Source organism: Theropithecus gelada, chromosome 4 (genome assembly GCF_003255815.1).
Source record: "Theropithecus gelada isolate Dixy chromosome 4, Tgel_1.0, whole genome shotgun sequence".
NCBI classification, from domain to species: Eukaryota; Metazoa; Chordata; class Mammalia; order Primates; family Cercopithecidae; genus Theropithecus; species Theropithecus gelada.
In genome coordinates, this window is record NC_037671.1 from 57,117,006 (window position 1) to 57,134,407 (window position 17,402).

A 17,402-nucleotide genomic window follows, 5' to 3' on the forward strand; every position below is an offset into this window, starting at 1 on the left:
ACTTTGAATAGGTAGGGTTCTTTCATTTTTGAGAGTTATTCCTGAAGTATCATTCTACTACCAAGGAAAAGAGCTGCTTTAAACACTCTGAAATCTGTCTTATAAATATTGTATGCATTTAGCGTAGATGAACACTTTCTGATTTCTGATTTATTCTGATTAATTTTTAATTTCTAAATTAAAAAATTATTAATTATATTTTATCATTTCTCTTCATTAGAAATTATACAATTTCTAATTTAAAATGGGGTGGATTTTTCAAATAACTACCTGTAGCTATACTGTTTTACAAAATTTCTAGCAATAGTTTTTATATCTCATATCATTTATGCTTATATTAAAAATCATCCATAATGGGTCTAGGTGCTTTTATAATTGAAGCTCTGACTTAAGATTCTGTCCTACACTTGCTTCAGCTATAACTCATCTTGGAGACAATGTACAATTCAATACTAGCTTCACTCAAATGATGGTAACATGGAAATTGCCTGTAGTTTGAGGCAGGATTCCAGAACATGGGGTACAGTTGTACTTCAGGAATGGAACTTTAAATCATACTGTTCCTTGACCCTTCTTGTTAATGGAGCATTAACCATACATCTGTGATCAATTTGGATTCTATGTTCTGGAACCCCTCAGGTATACCCATTTTCCCTTGATTCTGGTAGGCGGCTGGAGTCATATAGTTTAATAGTAGAGTACTGATCTAGAAGAAAACTAGTTCTAGTCATAACTTTATCACTACTCTGTGATGTTAAATAAAATTCGTTTCTATGATAATTAGCCTTTTATTGCTGATGTCTTTGGCGTGTGTCTGTATTAATAGAAATAATACTACTTGTCTAACACAACTTATAGGGCTGTTTTGAGAAATTTGATTGTTACAATACCTTCCACAATGCAAGTGTTATTATTCCAAACTTACTAAGATTCATATTTTTTACATTCATTACTTGTAGCATTTAGAATATATTTCAGGTTATACTTTATTTGAATATATGGCGGGTGACCTTTAGGAGTCTTCTAGCTGTTTCATACAGGTGTTCATGCATAAAATATTACCTAGAACCAGAAGACCAGCAAACAAAGTAATAACAGTCTGTATATTCCAATCCAACTCCCTCTTGGAATGCTGTAGATTTCAAATGAAACTATTAGTTTGGTGCAAAAGTAATTGCGGTTCTTGACATTACTTTCAATGATGAAACCGCAATTACTTCTGCACCAACCTAATACTGTGAGAGATTTCCGAGGCATTGCTTCATTTAGAAAATTATTACAAGTTTCAGGAATTCAAAAGAAAAAAAATGAAATATTCATTAAATATATTTATTTGCATGTTTAGTATTTGAAAGTACTGATGCTTTGTAGAAATAACAGTGACTAATAAGTTTTATTGAGTTATATTAGTTAATTGGATCGGATACAACAATGACTTAGGTCCACACATACCCTCAAGTAACTTATCGCCCCCAAGAAAGTAATAAGTAAGCAACAAGGCTGAATAAAATAAACACTCCACTGAAAGTATTCCTAAACTGTAGAGAAGCATACATTAGGGTGCAGTTAATTTAGGCTCAGAGCACTGGCAAAGGCTTTATAAAGAGGCTTGCAGAGACCTGTGCCTTTAAAGATGAGTTGAATTTTCTTAGAGAAAAAAGACGGGGATTTCTGAAGAAAGGGACCGCATGAGCATGATACTGGGAAAGTACATGGCCATCAGAGCAGCACACATGGAAGATGCAGTAAGGTGTGAAACTAAGAAGAAAAGTTAACTTTTGATAGACACTGAATATCATTGTAAAGAATTTATATATGATTCCATAAATTATTTTTAACTAGTTTATCTGAAAGATAGATTGGAAATTGGAGGCCAGGAGCTGTCTCCTGAGTCCCAGGCCATGAAAACCAGCATACTATGAGTTTCCACCTGGCTGTTTCATAGATGGCTGGAACTCAGCGACCCAAAGCCAGATGCATTCTTTCCAACAATCAATCTCCAGATGTCTGTCATTGACAACACCGATCACTTAGCCAACAAGAAACCTGGAAATACATTCTCCTCATGTACCTGACCATCCAATTAATTGTCAGATTTTATATTTGCCATCTAGTTTCTAAATATCTCTGAAATCCGAGTCCATTGTTCTACATCCCTGAGCATGCTGTTCTCTGTCCCCGCCCTACCAGATCTATTTTTCCATCCTTCTCTACCCTTTCAAAAAGGGAATTTCCAAGGCTGATGCCATGGACTGCATTGCCTGGGCTTCCTTGTTGCCTGCCTTTCTGGTGGTGACAAGGTTGCCCAATAGGTGGTGGCAACAGGAGAGTAGAACACTGGAGCGGGGCAGAGTTCACTTTATTTGCTTGCTTGTTTTTTCTCTTGCTCCCTCACTCCTCTAGTGCCAGAGTTCCGTCTTCCTTGATGGTTTCCTTAGCCATGCACACACTTCAGTAAATAGTCTTTTCATAAATGTCTCATTTTCGTAAATGTCAGCATTAAATCTCTTAGGGAAATTTGGATTCCCGCCAGAAACCTGAATGATGGAATCCCCTTTGCCAATTAAGTTAGATTCTCGTTTCTGGACTTCTGCAACAGATTTATGATTGGTCTTTCTGTGTGCAGACTACATTCTTCATACTGCTTTGAAGAACTGTTTTTTCCCCAAACATGGGATGTAACAACAGTTTGTAATAAGAAAATATACTATAATGATAAACATGCAACATACAATTATCACATGCATAAGATGATCTCAGCTTTGTAAAAATATACCTATATCAAGATGAAAGGAAAAGAATCACTTTTCCTGGTTGTAAAATTATGGTTATTTTTCTTTTCTTAGTCTGTTTTCTATCATTTTTCTTCTGGGGGTACAGAGAGAGTGAGCATGAGAGGAATAGAGAATGACACACAGCCTGTGTGTGTGTGTGTGTGTGTGTGTGTGTAATAGAAAAATATTTTATACATTTTTTATATAGAATGTTACCAACTATTTGTTTCTTTGTGTTTTGATCCAGATGTTAGAATTGAAAGAAATGCCCCTAACTTTACTTAGGAAGTTTGAGTTAAAGGAAAAAAAAAAAAAAAAAAGGCAGTCTGACATTAAGTCTAAAAAAGCAGAGAGAAGATCTTTTAATTGGATAATTAGTGATAAGGTTATCTCAGGAAGTGAGGTTAGGAGCCTGTTTTAGATGTTCACAAATTGTAGTTTACTTTAAAATTAAATATTTTATTGAATATATTACATACTGTCATGAATTATAAATTCAGAAGAATATTTTACAAAACCCTTTTCTTCCCTCCTCTCAGATGACACAGTACTTTGGGCCCCTTCTTAGTATATGGCTTTGTTGTATTTGGTAAAGTCAGTAATAACAGCTTAAGGGTTAGATTTTTTTGCTGAACTGCTTCACATTTTAGTAATTTGGATAATTTTTCCTTTGCTGTGACTATTGGGATTTTTATTGGTCATCTGATATAATTTTCTCTTGCCATTTAATCTGTTTCTGAAAATGAAGTCTCAAGAAATCCAAATTATAGGCATATTTAAATTTTCTCAAAATATTTCATTTGCCCAAATTGAAATTCTAATTTGAATGTTGCTTATCACAATAGATTTATCTTTTTAATATTATTTGTGTCCTTATGTATGAAAGATGAAATTATTCAGCCTTTGGAAATATGTAAAGTTGAAGTAAGTTTTTAAATGCCATTTTACATTTTTGGTACAATAACCACATTTAATGTATTGCTCCAAGATAATTTTTATACTTGTTTTTCTATGTTTTGCCCTCTTTGTCTCATTTTCTTGTTCTTTAATCATTATATTTCATGATCCCTCTGTTTGTAACTTAACTGTCTGCTTGAGGATATATTTATATAAAGCATATTTTATTTTCTCAAATAACATATTTATTTAGAATATCAATCAAGCGTGATACATAAGGCTATGAAAGTTTTTGAATTTCACAAATAAAACAATTTGGTTTAAGGTCATGAAAATGGTTGGAGTAAATGTGGTTATTTTAGCTTTTGATATAGGCAATCTCAATTTCAATAAAATGTCAGTTTTTAGATGTAAAATATGTAATAAACAGAAGCAACCTTCCAAATCAGAACACTGACAATTTCTTTTTTATGAACCTGCTTTAGGAAAGGAAGTGAATTATACTTCATAATTTTCCCAGCCAAAAAAAAAAAAGATTCTGACAGTGAGATCTTAATCATTACCTGAAAACTTGAAAATAGAAATTGTTAATAAAATACGAACTCTACATCTTACAGCCCAATTGAAAAAATCTTCTAAGTTTTATAATTTGAACTGTATATTTATATATTATTTATCTGTTTATAGATTATCTGTTTTCATTTATCATTAGTTGTTAAATATTTGTGAGAGGAATATTCAGTTAGTATTCTAAGTAACATGGCTAAAGTTGTTCAGTTTAGCTTGATGGCCCCCTGAAAATTGATTTCTCACATCTTTAGCTTTGAGAACCAATGTTTCTACCACCAAAGGTATGCTGTCTTTCAAGTTTCAGGCTTGAAAGTGAAGCATAATGCATAATTTACGAAAGCTATTGGTGTGAAAATATCCAAGAGAAGAATGAGGAATAGTGGAGTGAAATAAACAGGAGATTAGGTAGATAGAAATTGACTGTTGGGTACAGATGTAGGAATATATTATATTAAATACAAAATTGCTACTTTACCAATTTATGACTTGAATGTAACTGCTTTATATGTAAGTTTTTTATTAAAATGGAAATTACTAAAGAATGAATAGGACTGTATTTTTGCTATGCAGTATATTTGATTTTTTATGCTAGGTTAGTTAATTGTTTATACTTGACATCAAAGTGAAACAATTATCACCCAAGTAAAGAATGCAACCTCTTAAAATGGGAGTAGAAAGTTTTGTTTTGCCATATTTGTTGTGTTAATTGTTGGAAGAATTTTTGGTTAAGGTCAACATAAATTAAAAATAATGGCTTGAGAAATGTGAAACACCTCACCAATCTTCTCTTTACATGTGGAACTATCAATTTCTATTCTTCAAGTTATGTTGTCACCAACATTTTTATTCATAGTAGCCACTACTTAGTGCTTCCTTACCATACGCTACTGCTGTAACAACTTGGTATTCATAATCTCAATTTTCCCAATAATCCCATGGGGCAGGAAGTATTTACTTGACTTTATAGATGAGGAAATATATATGAGATCCATATATAAATATAGATGAGAGATAATATATAAATATAGATGAAGAATATATATGAGATATATATATATAAATATAGATGAGAGATAACTTTCTTCTCTCAGTTTACCCCAGTAGAAAATGGCAGATCCCAGATTCAAATAGATACACAGAGACAGACACTTGTGGAAGAAAAGGAAGTACTGAAAGGTGACTTAGGGAGAATGAGAACAAAAATAAAAAGGGAACATTTAGCAAGAATGTTATATACGAGTTAAGGAGAGATAAAAATAAAAAAAAAAAAACATGAGAAGAGGAATAAGATAGATGGAGTGAAAGCTAAGATAGGTCATTGAATACTTAACATCTTGTTATGGAAGTTTTCAAACATATGTATATGAAGAATCAGTTTCAGTAATTATCAACTTGTAGTCAATTTTGTTTTCTTCGTATCTCCCACTCTTGCTGAATTATCTTAAAGCAAATTTCATGCATCATATATTTTTAATTTCATCTGAATTGTTTCAATGTGATTGTCTTTTTTTATATTAAAAAAACAGCTTTTGAAAACATACCCCATGTGTAATTATCAAACCTAAAGAATAAAAATAATCATTAATATTATCACATATCCAGTCAGTGTTGATCTTTTCCTGATTGTTACCTAAATGTCTTTTAACAGTTGTTTTGTTGAAATCCAAACAAGCTGTGGTCCACACGTTGCATTTTGTTGATATGCCTCTTAGTAATCTTTTAATCTATAAGTTTCTCTCTCCTTTTTCGGTAAATAGTGGTGGGGTATTTTCTGTTTTCTAGGTGTCTTTTAAACATAAGATACCAATGGGTGTGTTCCTATTAACATCAGCAGAGTACTGTGAAAAACTAGAATTTATTCATGAATTATGTGCTGCATAACATTGCTGCTAGAAAGGACAAAACCTTAAGTTTATGTTACATATTAGAAATGCCAAGTTTCATGACATAATAAAAAATAACCTATTTATTTATATATTGAACCTAGCACTTAAATTCTGTCTCACCCTAGAGGTCACTTTTCATCAAACCCACTGAGTTTGAATTTTTTTCTTATGCTGATTTCTGGTCTCTTCAAATTCTTCTTATCCATCCGTCAGTCTCTTTGGATGCTGTTTGGTCATTTGTGTTAGAACCCATCTGTCTATTAACCTGAGGAACCCCTAATCCTGAGTCAAACCCACTTCCTGCTGCCTTTGCTTTCACTCCAGGCTTGTTGAGCTTTGCTGGAAAATGTCTAAAAAATTTGTAAAAAATGTGCACTTCAAGTTTACATTTTTGAATCTCAGTTGAGCTCTTACTGAGCTTTGCCAACCCTTTAAAAATTTCTTATAAAGTCTTATTGTATTTCTCAGAGCGGCTAATCTGATCTTTTTCACTTCCTGGCAAGCCCACAATCTGAACCCTCACTGACTGCACCCAAAGGAAAACTTTACCTCCAATCATGAGTGGTATGTTAATGGCATCAAGTGACAGTCACCTAATCTGGTTCCCATTTCTCCTTTATGTCCTGTTCACCACCGAAATATGCCTTTTCATTTTGACCCATTCTCTTCTTCCCTATAGTTTTAGCATATTTGTATAACTTAATTCTAAGGCAGACTTTTTCTCTTGTGCTTACGCCATGTCATTGTGCTGCCACTGATATCTTCTATCATCAAGCAAATCACCTCTTTCCCATTTTATTCTTTTGATGTTCACACACCTGTTTTTATGCATAAAAATTCCCGAGTTTCTATGGTTTAAAAAGAAAAAAAAGCATAGATAGTTAGATGGGTGGATGTGTGGATGGATAGATGGATGAATGGTAGGTAGATTAAAAAGTAACACAACTTTTTATCATATTGTTTTGACTTAGTCTGATGGCTTTCTTTATACACAAAAATGAAAATCTAATTTTGAATTTCAAGTTTTCTTATAATGCTACAATAATTCTCCATGTAATTTAGGTCTCTACACCCTAGAGATTTCTGTCTATCCTTTCTCTGTTGTCCATTAGAACAATTAGCCAATGAGTCTTGTCACATCATCCTTTACAACTTTACCTCCAACCCTTTAATTCCTGCTTTCACCATCCACGTTGGCATCTCGCGCTAGACTAGGACTGAAACCCCCTAACTCCTCTACCTACTGGCAGAAACTCACATTTCTAACTCATCCTCTGTATGCAGACACATTAATGTTCTCAGGTATTGTTTTAATCATGTAATTCTTTGACTATAAAGTTTTGAATGGTTCACTGTTGTGCCTTATAGAATCCATAGTTAGCCTAGCATTCAAGGACTTCCCTCTGCAATCGGCCAAAATTACCATTACAATCTTTCTAGCTTTATAGCCATCTCTTTCTCAATAGAATTCCATTTCCCAACAAACTGGGCCTCTAGCTGTTTCTGCTGTAGTGCTGCTTTGCTGCTCAACCTTCCTAAAGCTTCTGTTCCTATTCCCCAAACTCCTCTTCATGCACTATTTTACAATTTTCCTTACACAGAGGAATTTTTACTCCTTCCTCCCTCTTTCTCTTTCTGCCTGCACTGCCATTCACTCCTTTTTTCATGAGAGAAACCCGTTTGTATCACTAAAGTACAAAATCAGATAATAGCTATCTCAGGACCATGGATAATTACATTACTGAGAAAAAGCTACCTACCAAGAGATCTTGGGGAATTTTTTTTTTTTTTTTTTTTTTTTTCTGTAGTTACTTTGCCAAAGTCCAGAATCTGAACCTTACACTTAAGAATTAAAAGCCTGATTCACAAACTCATATTGACTAAGCTTGGAACGTGGATGTCTGACAAAATAATTTCATTTTACAGTGCCAATTGTAAGTGCTCAATATCCTAGCAGATTTGCGTTTTCCAACTGGCTCAGTCTCTCTTTGTGGCAATATACACACTAAGTCCCAATATATTTGAAGGCTATAAAATCAGAACAAGAGGAGCTAATACGATGTTTAAAATGCATCTGGCTCTGATGCCATTATCAAACCAAATATACCTAGCCAATATTATAGAAAGATCAAGTTCATGCCTTTTGATACCCCTCCTCTCTTCTGGATAGTACACAGATGAATGTGGGCAGTATTTGTCTCTGTGACTGTATTTGCATGACTTACCAACCAAGTTCTACATTTTTCTACTGAAATGTCGATTTTTATATGTTATGTTGCTATCTTTCATCTGGCTATTATTACATCTTGCAGACCTTGCTGTCTGCTAAGGGACTTTGAATGCTTTCATTTGTTGACATTTAATTCTTAGAAGACAGTCTCGTTTCCCTTATTAAACAAGATCCACAGGGATGCCTCACTCACTGTAGGCTGTAGGTACTGATGACACATAATTCTTAGTCATCAACAATTATTCCCTTACAGTAGTTTGTTCTACTGTGTTATGTACATTTTATGGCAAATGTCATAATGATTTATAGTTCTATTAATGAGTCTCTCAATACTGTGTACTCTTTGAGAACAGGTGCCATGCAGACACTGCATCCCAACCAAAGTTTATTGAATACCTGAAATGTATCAGTTATAACTACCTTAGAAACTAGGTATAACAGAGTAAGTACTCTCAAGCTGTACGGTTAATTATGGAAAGATCTAACTAACTCAATAATTACAAAACACATATTTAGAAAGATCAGATATGGTTTAGTCTAACCCAGAGGTTTTATTTACAACTAAAGTTTTCACTTAACTCTAAAATAATTTTTTTTTAATTTCCACTTTTAAATATTCCCTTCCCAATGTCTTATTTACATAATTAAATTAATGATTTAATAATTTCTCATTTTAATGCATACCTATATTCATGATTGGTGAAAATAAAAAGAGCTAGAGAAAAATTTAAAAATATATGATCTAATTTTTGCCTTCTTGTTCAGAATTTTTACCTTCTTGGTCAGAATTTTGAGTAGCTTTTCTTGGTTCAAATTAATAATCTAAAATAACAGTTATTATAATACTCATTTTCTCCATAATAAGTTTTCTTTTAAATAGCACCAGTGAAAATGACCAATTACACATTTGGTTATAGTGCAAAATTGAAAAATTAATAGTAAGCTATTAAGAAATTAAGTAGAAAAATGTTTATTACTTTTAATGCATGGCTTAAAAAGTCTCATAAAAAATTCTTCTGTTTTAGCAAGTTGCCTTATGAATCCACCCAAAACCCTCTCTCTAACTGTCATTAAAAAATATAGCCATATCAAATGTATCTGTTTTTACTCTGAATTTTGAGCCCATGTCACTTAATAAATACCTGTAAAATTAAATATGGCAAAATTTTAACATTTAAAAATATTGGTGATGAGTTATAGATACTCGTATTATTCCTTCAACTTTTCTGTAGGTTTGACAATTTTAATAATAAAATTGAGAATGAAGGAAAAAAGTCATATATAAATATTATATTTTGATACTCGTTCCTAATGAAGTGATTCTATGGTAATGAAGTGTTAGAATACTATAACATACACTTTGAAAACTTATGAATGCTGGCCGGGCACGGTGGCTCACGCCTGTAATCCCAGCACTTTGGGAGGCTGAGGCAGGTGGATCATGAGGTCAGGAGTTCGAGACCAGACTGGCCAAGATGGTGAAACCCCATCTCTACTAAAAAAAATTACAAAAATCAGCCGGGTGTGGTGGTGCACGCCTGTAGTCCAGCTCCTTGGGAGGCTGAGGTAGTAGAATCGCTTGAACCTGGGAGGCGGAGGTTGTGGTGAGCCGAGATCATGCCATTGCACTCCAGCCTGGGTGACAAGAACGAAACTCCATCTAAAAAAAAAAAAAAGAGAGAAATTATGAATGCTTCATCGTTTCTTAGTCAAGTCTATTATTAATTTCAAATATATTTCTCCTTACATTTTTACAAATATTGTCAGAATTTGACTAAAACTGGCCCTGATTCTTCAATAGCAGCAAGTCAGAAAACACTGGGATTTCTAACTCTGTAGTAATACAGCACACATCTTTATCTTAAAGAACATCTGTGTTAGTCCATTCTCACACTGCTATGAAGAAATACCCCAGACTGGGTAATTTATAAAGGAAAGAGGTTTAATTGACTCACAGTTCTTCAGGGCTGGAGATGCCTCAGGAAACTTACAGTCATGGCAGAAGGGAAAGCAAACAGGTCCTCTTCATGTGGCAGCAGCTAGGAGAAGTGCAGAGTGAAGCGGGGATAAGCCTCTTATAAAACCATCAGATCTTGGGAGAACTCATTCACTATCACAAGAACGGCTTGGAGGTAACCACCCCCATGATTCAATTACCTCCCACCAGGACCCTCCCACAACACATGGGGATTATGGGAACTACAATTCAAGCTGAGATTTGGATGGAGAGACAGTCAAACCATATCAACATCCTTCTGACATACTGAGAGTTAGATTGTGCACAAAGTTAGGGGCATTTTAATTGTTTTCTGGTTGAACTAAATATTGCCATTGACATTGCCTCCTCTCTGTCTTCCAGCATCCCTTCAAATGGTGTAACTCTCTGCAGAGCTTCCTTTTATGCTTTGTAAGGTGCATTGTTTGTGTGATCACAGAGCTAGATTATTCTAATATAGGAGAGGCTGAGGGGTCTTGAGCTCATTTTTCCACCACTAATTACCCTCTGACATCTTGGCTTTGAGGGCCCATGCTTGGGACACTTACCAGACCAAGTTTCAAACAAAGTAACTTTTCAGGAAGTACCGAGGAAGTTAGAACATGAAAGATGATTGAATTGTTGAAATCAGTAAAAATAAAACTATGACTCGTCTTTGCAGTTTCTTTTAGGCCTACTCCTCATTCTTTTTCCTCCTAATTCCTTGTAGATTTCCTTATTAGAGCAAAAGTTACTTTAAAAATCAAAGTTGCTTACTTGTACAGAGCTGATATAAAGATTTCCTTAAATTGGACAAAGGTAAAAACGTGATTTATTTTTGTAGTATTAAGTATTTTCAGTTCTATGATATGATGCAAATCATGTGGAAAATAATGTATACAAATTCCCTTCTGAGTTGCCATACACTTTCATTTTATAGATTACTGTTGCCATAACGGAACCCAAACATGCCCTTTACATTTCCAATTGACTTTTATTACAATACTCTAGATTTGTTCCCTGCTTTCACCAAGCAAGCTATGTACAATGTACCTTTTAATCCAATTACTAAAAACTACTGAGATCTCATTATTTACAAAGTCTAGATAATTAGGATTATAGTTATCAAGTCTTGTTTGTATCCCCCTAGTAATATATAAATCAGTTTTGAATAATAAGTTAGCAATATGTCTAGTGTGACTCAGTTCTCATGTTTTAATATATATAAATGAAACTGTAATACTCTTTTATGGTAGTGCTTGAAATCTATGTCTGTTTATATTATTTTATCCATCATAATATGGAGTGAATGAATGATTATTGAAAACATAAAATTTTGGAACCTGGTGCATGCAAGATATTCTCTTATTTGTTTGTTATATTTAGAGGTGTGTGAGACTCAAAGTCATTTCAGTGACTTTCCCAGAATCACTTAATTTATGGCAGACCAAACCGGTAGATATATAGATATAGCAGTTAGGATAGATTCTTAAATATCTGAGAAATTATTAATACATCCATAATATAAAGCCATGAGTTAGTAAGCAATACTATAGTGCACACAGTACATTATATATAAATTTCATGCAAAATGGATACTCTTACTTAGGCTATAGAAGGATTTGGGCCAAAGGTACTTCTTTATATCAGCCTCATTTTTTTTTTTTCTGAAATCATTTAGCAGATTGCTTTTGACAGGGTTTACAGACTTGGAAATATATGTCCCTTAAGTGATCATTTCCCTTTATTTCTGTTATTGAATTCTTAAAAGTTTTTCAGTTGTGTTGAATTTTGTTTTAATGTTATTCTAGAGCTCCATTAATCTGTTTTTTTTTTTTTTTTTTTTTTTTTTTAATTTGATCTCCCTCTGAGTTTTTCTTCTGTTGAAAAAAAAATCCTCCTGTCTCTATTTAGGCAATTACAAAAGAAGTCTGAATAATATTCAGTTGTGAGGGTGATAATGACAGTTGTGTGACTAAAGAACATTAACCCAAGGTACACCTATATTTCATTAAGTATCTAGGTCATACCAAAGCATATTGCTAATAGCTCTGTATTATAATAGACTTCAAAGGGAAAAGCAATGTAGGATTCAACATAAAATATTTAAAATAGTGAAGCATATTTGTAAGGAAATGCAAGTTTTCAATGTCAACACTGTGATGAATATTTTCTATGAAATCTGACATTTATTTTCACTTTTCTTATCACTGGTTTCTACCACACTTTTTGGTTATTTGGTGCATTTATTAAATTACAATAAAAATCATACAGAAGGCTTCACAATCTTATTCAATTGTATGACTCAGTAGAACTTAGATATTTTCAGTATGCATATTACTATCAGATACATTTTCCCAACACAGTTTTGACTAGATATTCTCTTTTCTAGCACTTATATTGGTCTGCAGACCAGATGTAATAATGAATCAGATTTTCAAAATCTTTCATAATCTGTATAAATCCCGTCTAACTATATTCCTTATTTGTGATCTTTGTATTTAATGATCTTTGTATTTAACTTTATGTTAATTCAATAAACATTTGTTAGAACCCTCATCTTTTTTACCTTTGCCTCTGTATCTTTGCAGTACTAGCCTTTCACCTTGGATGGCTAAAAATAATTTTACTCATTATTTACTGCTTATCCATGAAGGCCTGTTTATTTCATTCTACTCTATACCCACCTTTACAACCATGTACATATAGATTATTGTTTTTTCTTTCTCTGAATTACCATTCCCGTGTATTACTTAACACTTGATTATGTACTTTCCTGAATGGCCTTAAATTTTGTAATGCATATGAACTTATCAAAATATTCATTGACTATATATGTAATATATACCGTCGGTATCCTCTGGGGTCTGTGTCACTTCGGGAAAATTTAGTACTGTAAGAAAGATGAGTGAAGATGAATGTCCTTGGGTCAGGTTCTCGGAAACCTTTAATACGAAAAGATGTGAAGTTTTATTCAGATCTTAAAAATGTCCTGGGATAGCATTCTAAAAGTTTTCTAAGTCTCATGTTTCTGATGAATGCATTTATTTATTTACCTTTTCAAATTATAATGCAAGAATTGTGAATTCATGGCAAGAATTAATGAAGAAGCAAGTAAATAATTTAAGAACTATATAATGTCATGGTATTTTAATGAATTCAATTAATAGGACCGGTTTCTGTATTAATATAATCGATTGATGTACCTTTTGAAAAGCCTAATACTAATCAGGCATATAACTTTTCTTCAATTACATGTAGCCATGTGGTCATGTGTGCAACACAGTGTAATTTTGATAACTAACCAAGCATGTAATAATTTCAGATCAGATTTGGCATACCTCATTTCTAATTATTATTCTTTCCCAGGAATGTAACCCATCATTTTTTTTAAAAAAGTTACGTTTTATTTTGCCTTTTGCAGCTTAGCTAAAAGTTACTGTAGATTTCATGTAATTTTTCCACACATCAAGTGAGAGTACAAAGAAACAGAAGCCCTGAAAAGCAACCTGGCTTCGTTGACATCAGATAAGCTTGTCAGAGATGGGTAATCTAGTCTCCTGGATCCTGATCCAGCGTATTATTTGTCATGCAAGAAAGACTGTCATTTGTTCTGCCTTTAGTGTGACAGAAACATCCATTGGCTGAGTGACTTCAATTACTTTTTGCAAACAAAACCCTTTATGTATCCTAGTAATGTGTTTTTGTTCACTTCCAAAGTCTAAAGTAATGTGTTACATGAGACTATCTGGCAAATTAAAAATAAATTTTTAGATATGCTAATTAAAGAATACCATGTTGTACAATACTGTTTCTGTATTCAAAAAATTCTGGTTAAAAAAATTAGTACCAGACTGCACCAGACATATGTTTTTGAAAGTTATTTTGTAAAATAAATGTATAATCTGGACTTTAAAAAAATCTTAATGCCTATATATCATTACACCCTCCTTAATGCATAGCTAATGCATTAAATTAATAATTTGGGGTACAATTTTAAGACTTTTTGTATATTTGACATTATGAAAAATATTCTCAAACATGGATGAGATTGTTATCACTAGTTTCTCCCTTCATCTGGTTCCTCATACCATTTACAAACAAAAAGATTGTGAAAAGCTACTGGAATGATTGAAATTGTTCTTTCTAGAGAAAATCTGATTGGAGTATGTTTCACAGGTAGTTTGAAGAATGTCATCACAGATAGAATTTGAGCATGGTCCAGAATTTTGTTTAAACACTCTAATTAGAGTAAATAAAAATTATTTCATATATTATCCATAACTTTGCTCATCTTCTAACGTATTCACAGTGTATCCATTACATCATGCTGTATATTGCCATGCGCCTATTTTTAGGTCATTCCATTCCCCCTCATTTCTTTACAATTTTTGTTTTCTGGTCTGTGTCACTCTTTTCAACACTATTTATCTGACTACCACCTCTACTTCTATTTTTGGCTTATCATCTCTAGTAACTGCTAGTAAAATATATTCTTGTCTTTTCAATATTTTAAACTTTATGTTATAAAAAGTTTTGAAAGTAGGAAGAATAGTATATGGAGTATACTAGTAATAGTTTTGAAAGTAGGAAGAATAGTATATGGAGCCCTTGTGTACAATCAACTAGCTTCAACAATTATCATTCATGGCCATGTTTTTCATCCATTATAATGGGAAGTAAATATAAGGCATGATGCTTTCATCTATAACTATATTAACATGTATATTTTAAAGATAAGATATATATTCAATCTTTAACAATAATCCTTTAATATCTAATGTTCTTTAATGCCAGCAGGATCTAAAATTCATTTATCCTACCCTCATTTCACTGCCTCTCACATTCATGGCATCTTTTCTCCTTTCTATATCAAACTTAAAGCCCATGATCAATCATTTCAGCCACTCCATATTATATACACCTTCAGTCTCCTTGCCCTCCTTTAATTTGTTATACACTCATGGCAGAACCACAGCCATGGCTAAATCAAACTCTGCCTACTCCATTTCTATAGCCTTGCCACCAAACAGGGTTGAAGAATAACTTACAACCACATTGACTGGTCCCATATTAAATTTATGAGCTGGTGAGCCCTAAAGCTAACCAGCAACCATATTATATTTTCTTAGTGTATTTTATTTTGTACTCTCCTAGATGACTACATAGTAACCTTTTCCTCAGATCTTTAAAATGTCTTCTAGAATCTTCACTCTAAGTTGAAGACCTTGCTTCCCACTACACTGAGAAAATCAAAGAACTCAGAAGAGAACATCTACAGCACCACTGCCACACTGTCTCCCCCACGAGCATCTGCACCTTTATACTTGGCCCTCTGTCTTCATATAACAGATGATCAGTTACTGGTCTTTACTCTTTGTGCTATAGTTTTATTTTATTTTATTTTATTTCATTTCATTTTATTTTATTTTATTTACTTTTGCACTAGACTCTATACCTTATTGTCTACTAAAAGACATTGTTCCAGAAATTCTCCCCTTCTCCACCTCACCTCCCACCTTCTCTTGCACTATTAATTTTACTCTTTACTGTAGCATTTCATTAGCATAAAGACATACTGTTATTTCTCTCACCTTAGAGTATTTTTAGATTCTACATATGAGTGAGATCACGCAGTATTTGTCTTTCTGTGTCTGCCTTATTTCACTTAAAATAATGCCCTCCAGGTTCGTTCATTGTAACAAATAGGATAATTGCATTCTTTTTATGGCCGAATAGTATTCATTTATACCCCCCCCCACACACACACACACATTTTCTTTGTGCATCTGTTGATAGACACCTAAATTGAATCTCTATCTTAACATCATGTTGTACATGATGATTATATGCAATTTTATGTCAATTAAAAAATAAAAAGTACAACTTCTTTTGATTCAGCTCTACCTCCACCTACTGCTCAATTGCTTTGCTTCCAACTATAGCCAAATTAGACAAAAGTGGTTTTCTGTATCTTCTATGTCTAGTGTCTGCCCCAATTCTCTCTTAAATGCCTTCCACTGAGGCTCTTGCTGTTCCATCTCCACTAAAACTATTCTTGGCCTAGCTGTAGGATTGGAACCTCTCAAGTTCACCTTCCTTCTTACAAATGCACTGTCTTTATTGGTGTTCAGGATTCCACCTGCCCTTTGTTTCCTCAATCTGCTTTGCTGGGAATTTTTCTGGTATTAGACTTCTTAACTTGGAGTGTCCCAGGGTTCGATCCTTGGTCTTCCTCACTTTTTCTCTCTTTTCTCTCATACCTTATAATCAATCCATCCACAAGACCTTTAGACTCAAAGATATCCAGTATCTGACCATCTCTTTTCATCCCTGACTCTACCGTCCTGGTCCTACACACTATCACCTCCCACTTCCGTTGCCCCAATAGTTCTAACTGGCCTCCCTGTTTTCCATCCTTGCTACCTTTTATTAAAGCCTGTTCTTAACACAGTGGCCAGAACAATCCTTTCAAAACATAACCAGATCATTTTATTACTTCAACTCAAAGTCCTTTAATAGCTTGCAGTCTTATTCAGGAAAAAAAAAAAAAAAAGGGGGGGCTTTTAATGCCTTTAAGACATTGTGATAACTCTCCCATTCTCATTTCATTCCTGCTATCTCCTTTCTGTTTTTTGGATTGCCAGAGCAGAGTTGCTGGTTTCCTCTGCCTACAACAGTCTTCCTGAAGATATCAATGTGGAAAATGTCATTTCCTTTAAATTCTATTCAAAGGACACTCTCTCAAAGAGACCTTCCCTGAAACCCTCAAACTCCTCCTGAATTTCCAGGAACCCATGATCCCCTATTCTGCTCTATTTTTTTCCCCCCAAAAAACCTATAGCCTGTTACATAATTGACTTATGTATTATCTTTATTACTTTTTATGTCTTCCCCCAGTAAAATGTAAGGTTCATAAGGGCAGGATTTTGTTCTTCTTGCATGGCCCATAGTAGTTGCTCAATAAATATGCCTGGCACATAGAAGGTGGACAACCACTTAAATGATTTTTCCCCTTCTTCTAGCATTATTTTACTTTCATTCCAACAATCAACACAGACTCTACATCT

The 17,402-nt window shown here is 33.6% G+C and overlaps 1 protein-coding gene across 1 annotated transcript in view; it reads left to right on the forward strand.

The window, feature by feature from the left end:
* Positions 1-17,402, forward strand: part of FAM83B (family with sequence similarity 83 member B) — a 71,955-nt gene that overhangs the window by 37,290 nt on the left and 17,263 nt on the right. The window lies entirely within an intron of this gene.